Here is a 6,467-nt window from a genome sequence, read left to right on the forward strand (position 1 = left end):
TTTGTTATCTGACGCTGTCACGAATAAAATCAAAGGATTTTTCCACCATCATGATTTAAGAAAATTTTATAACGCCAGGAATTAAGTTAGTTTAAGTTGTAAGAAAATTCTAAGGTATTGGAGATCAGGATTAACCAATAAGTGACAAGAACTGAACTGAACTGACTACGGACGTTAACCAGTGCTAAAAGGAAACCTTATGTATTAAAACAACGCGTCTGGAAATTAAAATACAGAATAAGTTGTAGACAAGTATTTATATGAATAACCTTTATGTAAACAGGAGGACATGTCCTAGAGGCGTTTTTCAATTTTAGTTATAAGTTAGTATGTAAGAAAAAGGATGTACTCGAGAGGTATTAATTAGCCCCAAGGTACTAAAATGAGGAAAGAGGAAGGAGCGAATAACGCACTTCTCTCGCTAAATAGTAATATGAAAATGATGATTATATGTGCTTAGTATTAGTAAGTGAAATTTAATCGAGGACAAATTAATGACCTGTTTTGAAAGAAAATACTTAACGTCCAGACAAAAGAGGAAAGTAGTGTGAAAAGATTCGATTCCATGAGGCTATTCCCTATTTTCAAATGTGACGTAAATAAGACACCACCTGTTAGCGCAAAACAATCTACATCTACATCTACATCCATACTCCGCAAGCCACCTGACGGTGTGTGGCGGAGGGTACCCTGAGTACCTCTATCGGTTCTCCCTTCTATTCCAGTCTTGTATTGTTCGTGGAAAGAAGGATTGTCGGTATACTTCTGTGTGGGCTCTAATCTCTCTGATCTTACCCTCATGGTCTCTTCGCGAGATATACGTAGGAGGGAGCAATATACTGCTTGACTCTTCGGTGAAGGTATGTTCTCGAAACTTTAACAAAAGCCCGTACCGAGCTACTGAGCGTCTCTCCTGCAGAGTCTTCCACTGGAGTTTATCTATCATCTCCGTAACGCTTTCGCGATTACTAAATGATTCTGTAACGAAGCGCGCTGCTCTCCGTTGGATCTTCTCTATCTCTTCTATCAACCCTATCTGGTACGGATCCCACACTGCTGAGCAGTATTCAAGCAGTGGACGAACAAGCGTACAGTAACCTACTTCCTTTGTTTTCGGATTGCATTTCCTTAGGATTCTTCCAATGAATCTCAGTCTGGCATCTGCTTTACCGACGATCAACTTTATATGATCATTCCATTTTAAATCACTCCTAATGCGTACTCCCAGATAATTTATGGAATTACCTGATTCCATGTGCCAACCTGCTATTTTGTAGCTAAATGATAAGGGATCTATCTTTCTATGTATTCGCAGCACATTACACTTGTCTACATTGAGATTCAATTGCCATTCCCTGCACCATGCGTCAATTCGCTGCAGATCCTCCTGCATTTCAGTACAATTTTCCATTGTTACAACCTCTCGATACACCACAGCATCATCTGCAAAAAGCCTCAGTGAACTTCCGATGTCATTCACCAGGTCATTCACGTATATTGTTAATAGCAAAGGTCCTATGACACTGCCCTGCGACACACCCGAAATCACTCTCACTTCGGAAGACTTCTCTCCATTGAGAATGACATGCTGCGTTTTGTTATCTAGGAACTCCTCAATCCAATCACACAATTGGTCTGATAGTCCATATGCTCTTACTTTGTTCATTAGACGACTTTGGGGAACTGTATCGAACGCCTTGCGGAAGTCAGTAGATTTAACTTGTAAGTTCCAGCACAACGCTGTGCCAGCGATAAAATAACATCTCTGTGAAGTAAACAGATACCTAGGATTAAGCATGAACAGCTTGATAACGCAGTGCAAGTAAAAGCGTGATGGAATAAAAAGGAAGTTTATTATATAACGCAAAGTAAGATGAGTCCAGACTATAAACAAGCTGAGTAAAAGAACATATGAGTAACATGGTTTATTATGGCAACTTCACGGTACTATTGAGCATTAGCGATACTGCAAATTCAAAAGCTAGCAGCAAACAGAATAAGAATCTCGCCCAAGCTTCACAGGTCGCGACAGCAGCAAACAACAACACGCTAGTGAGAGGTTTATATATACAAATGATAATTAATACCCAAATGCGTAATGCATAAACTTGACTTAGTCCAAGAAATGAACAAAGAGTAGTAAGCAAGCTTTAGCAAGATACATATTAGATATACATGCTTGAAGTGATAGATTTTATTGTAAGTGCGCACTGCAATATTTATTGTTTTCTCTGTGATTATGTGATTATTGAATCTCTTTCCCAAGTGCAAATCCTTTAAGATCCTTGATCCTATCCACTCCCCAGGACAACTTGTAAAGGTGCACGTGTGCTTGGGAAGTGAGGCACTACGTACAAAAATGAGTAGGTTCGCGACGCGCAAATTGCTTTTGTAATGCATAATGTAAATTAAATTTTCGACCTGTTTGAGGAGTAATTTAAATTCTGTCGACGATCCGCGAGTAGGCCCGCCCACTTTTCTTTTTCGACTGTTTGTATTTCTACACAAAATCCAGAGGCGGATTTGCTATTTTCAAATCTGTCCTCGAACTTTCTTTAACGACAAGCACATACGAGAGAAACATTGACATAAATGAAGCTCCCCTTGTAACAACACCAACGCTATACTATTGTACATATAATAAATTTTTCTTCTGATTTTCGATAAATTAGTGTAAGCGATGTTCTGATTTCATTTCTTTTTTTCTTTTCATGTCATTATGTTAAAGAAACTGTAAACCATTTTCGATGTGAACATTAATGTTTATGTCAAATTGCAAGCAATATTATAACAAAATGGAAATGTAAGAAATGTTGAAACTGTTGTAAGATGTCGAAGTTGTAATTGTGCGCCTGGTCCATACGTAGGCAATGTATTAGGATATGTAGAATACAAAACCTCGGGTGAATACCCTGTCTGTAGGGGAGCGGTAAAAGGTGCATGGCAGGCGAGCGCGGGAAAATGCACACGGGCACTGCACGGCATAACGGGCTCAGCAGTAGTAGTCGGAGTTGGGCATCGGTCAGAGAAACACGTTCTGGATCGAGGAGGCTCTTCTGGAAAACGTGATTTCGTTGAGCCTCGGATGTGCCGTTTCCGACGCCTATACAGCATGGCAATATTCCATAGGCACTAAATGGAAAAATATTGCGACGCTATGAAGAAGTAAAGTGCCGATACATCAAGAGCCATAGCTGTGATTGTATGTGTGCTCTGCGCCTCGCCATCTCGCCACCCTCCAACTGCCGCATCGATACAAACAGGTTGAAACTTTTAGCACTGTATTCGTGTGGACCAGTGTTACTTTTGTTCCTTACTGTTCAATAACAACTTAACTTTTACCAGAACTGTCCTATCATTTATTTATCCTCATCACTAACCTAGACAGGGTCCTTTCCACATGTTGTGCAACCCAAGTGTCCCGAAATGAAGTTTTAAAGTTTATGTTAATAATAATTACCTGCAGACCTATCTGTGTTAGAAAATTGTTTAAAGAACTTCATTGTTAATGAATCAATAAGTAAAGAATATAGGTCTGATAAAGTTGGAAGATAATGTTGAAATTGGTTTAGTAATGAAGTTTAATTTATTTGAGACAAAATTAATGGTAATTAAATGAGCAGGAAATAAGCTAAAAAGAGCTATAACTCATATATTGGAAATCTTGAGTGCTTAACGATTTCGATAAACTAAAATCTCAGTACAGTGATCATAACAGTTTCAGCCCCCCCTTTTTTTTCTTTTCTATTCATTCAAATTCTGAAGTGTACTGAACGGATTTGACCAGCAAAGTTAAAGTCAATATAAAACCAAAATTTATTAGTGTTTTATCTTTTTCAAAATTGACATTGTATGTGTGTTTCGAAAGTGCTATTTCTAGGGTAACCTATGCCCAATTTTAATCAGATCAATAGACAGTACGAAGTTTGTAGTAAATATTATAGTGTATTGTTGTGTATTTATGGCTTGTTCACATTGGTACAGAAAGTGAAATCATTAGTTCAGTAGATTTTCGGGTTCTAAAATTTACCATAATATGCAGTGTCATTACGTGTTGTTTTGTATGAACGTACATCAACTTGTACTGGGAAGAAACTCATTTAATGCCTAATTAGGCTGGCGACCGTATTATTAATAATTTGGTAGCATCTGCGGTGTCGTTTCTTGTCCGTCCTAACGTGTAGTTGCACTTCAGACTTGCTTGACGTATCATTGTTGTCACTGAGTGGGTGAAAGTCTGATTTTTCCTCCATTCAGGTACACGCAGTCAGCATACATACCAAAATCCTTTTTTATAAGGTGAAGCCCGTCAACTTACCATAGTACAGGCTTTAATAAGTATCATGCGCAGTAGCGTAGGGTTACAAGTGGCGACCGTGACAGGACATCCAGTTGTTGTCAGTCACAAATTAAAGTGAATACCGAACAGTGGATGTTCAGTGGCACGAATTGCAATAATAATTAGTAAAATAAATAGCAGTGAACGTCAAGTATGGTAGTGTGGTGTAATTTGTATTCAGTATGGACAAGAACGTAGAAACAGTAGATGTGCCGAGCGAAATGGAAAATGCGGCTGGCAATGACAGGAGTGTACGCAGCCAGATAACAGATGGCGTTAGCGGTAGACAATTGGCGTACATACAATATCACGAACATGTTAACGAACAGATTGAAATGTCGAGATTGCCTTGAACACAGCAAGGGATAAAACAGGAAGTAGAGGATGACTTTGTAGATGATAGTGGGTATGTGAATGAATCCACTGACATGTTTGATTCACCACAGATAAAGAAAGAACCGAAAGAAACTTTTGAAGTAGGATCGGAACACACAGATTCCGTAGAACAAAACAGTGTGAAAATTTTAAGCATGAACGATTTATTTGAACAATTAACCAAACAAATTGCAGGACAGAATAATCAGCTTAAAACACACGTTGCCGAGCAGCTCAAAACAGAAAGTAATCAGCTCAAAACACAGAATGATCAGCTTCAAAAACAAGTCAGTAATCAGGTTAATCAGCTTAAAACACACGTTGACGAGCAGCTTAAAACACAAGTTGGTCAGATTAAAGCACAGGTCGAAGAACAAGGAATTAAAATTAGTAAACAAATAGAACAGGTAGAACAAAAATTGGGTAATTTAAGTTCTGTGGTAAATACTATGAAGTTTGAAATTAACACAATTAACAAAAATATGGATACTATGCAGGGGGAAATTGACAACATTAACAGTAGGTTTGATGTTGAAATTCTCAACATCCAAGAAAAAGTAGAGCCTCTAGTCGAAACAAAAGTAGACGAAAAAGTTTTCGGTCTTAAAACTGAGATCGTAAACGAATGTCAACATGGAATATCACAGTTGAAAAACGCAGTATCAGACACTGAAAGAGATTTAGGCGAAAAAGTGACCGGATGTGTAGAAAAGTGTGAACAAAATACATCGAAAATTCAAGGCAAAATTTTCGATCTTGAGAGTAAAATTAAAGATAGGCTGGTGTTGTCTATAATGGCACACCACTTACGAAGCTATTGGAAGGTGAGGAACGCTTCGATCCTGCCAAGAAACATAACGGATGGCATCCGTTAGATTTCATCAAAAATTGCTAGAGGATATTTCCTGAACACTTGTCTGATCAGGAAAAGATAAACGTAGTAATTAGCGCCTTAGCAGGTGATGCTAAGTGCTGGGGAATTAATTTGAATACCGAACGAATGACGTTCGAAGAATTTAAACAAAAGTTTACGGAAGAATATTGGTGCGAACAAAAACAGGATCATTTGTGGCGCGAATTTATCATGGCCAAGCTTCATGATAACAGGGGCAGAAATTGTTTGAAAGATTTCTGCGAATATTGGTACCGAATGTTGACACACTTAAGAGGAAGAAGATCCGATTCAGAAATCATCTGGGAGCTATATAAAAAGCTTCCAGAAGATTCAAAGAGATACGTGGGAAGCAATCATCGCAGCTTCCAAGCCTTTCTCGAAAGGTTCGAAGACGAAGACCACTGGCGCGAAAGTCATGCCAATTTTCAAAATTTTAGTAACAGGAATAATCCCAATAATGACGAGAGAAATGACGGCGATGGATTTCGCGTCAATGTAATACAGAGAGAAAGAGGCAGAGGCAGAGGCAGAGGGAGTTATCCTGGTCGCAGTAGAGGGTACACCGCGCAAAATAATAACGACGCGGGAAACTGATTTCCGCGAACGTTGAGGGCCAAACGGAAGCGGACAGTATATACCGGCCCCGATTTAAGAGATGTTACCGAACTGACGGTAAAGTTATGAGACAGGTTAGAGACAGGCGTGGAACGACGCAACATGTCGTTGCGGAGCAAGCGTCAGGTGAGCATACAGATGACTCATCTTCGCTGCGCAGAGTGCTACATGTTAACAGGCGAGTGGAGCATCAGAGGGCAACGGCCCAGCCTAGCAGAACAGCTGTTCAGAGAGAAGCCGCTA

This window comes from Schistocerca nitens, chromosome 6 (assembly GCF_023898315.1).
Source record: "Schistocerca nitens isolate TAMUIC-IGC-003100 chromosome 6, iqSchNite1.1, whole genome shotgun sequence".
NCBI classification, from domain to species: Eukaryota; Metazoa; Arthropoda; class Insecta; order Orthoptera; family Acrididae; genus Schistocerca; species Schistocerca nitens.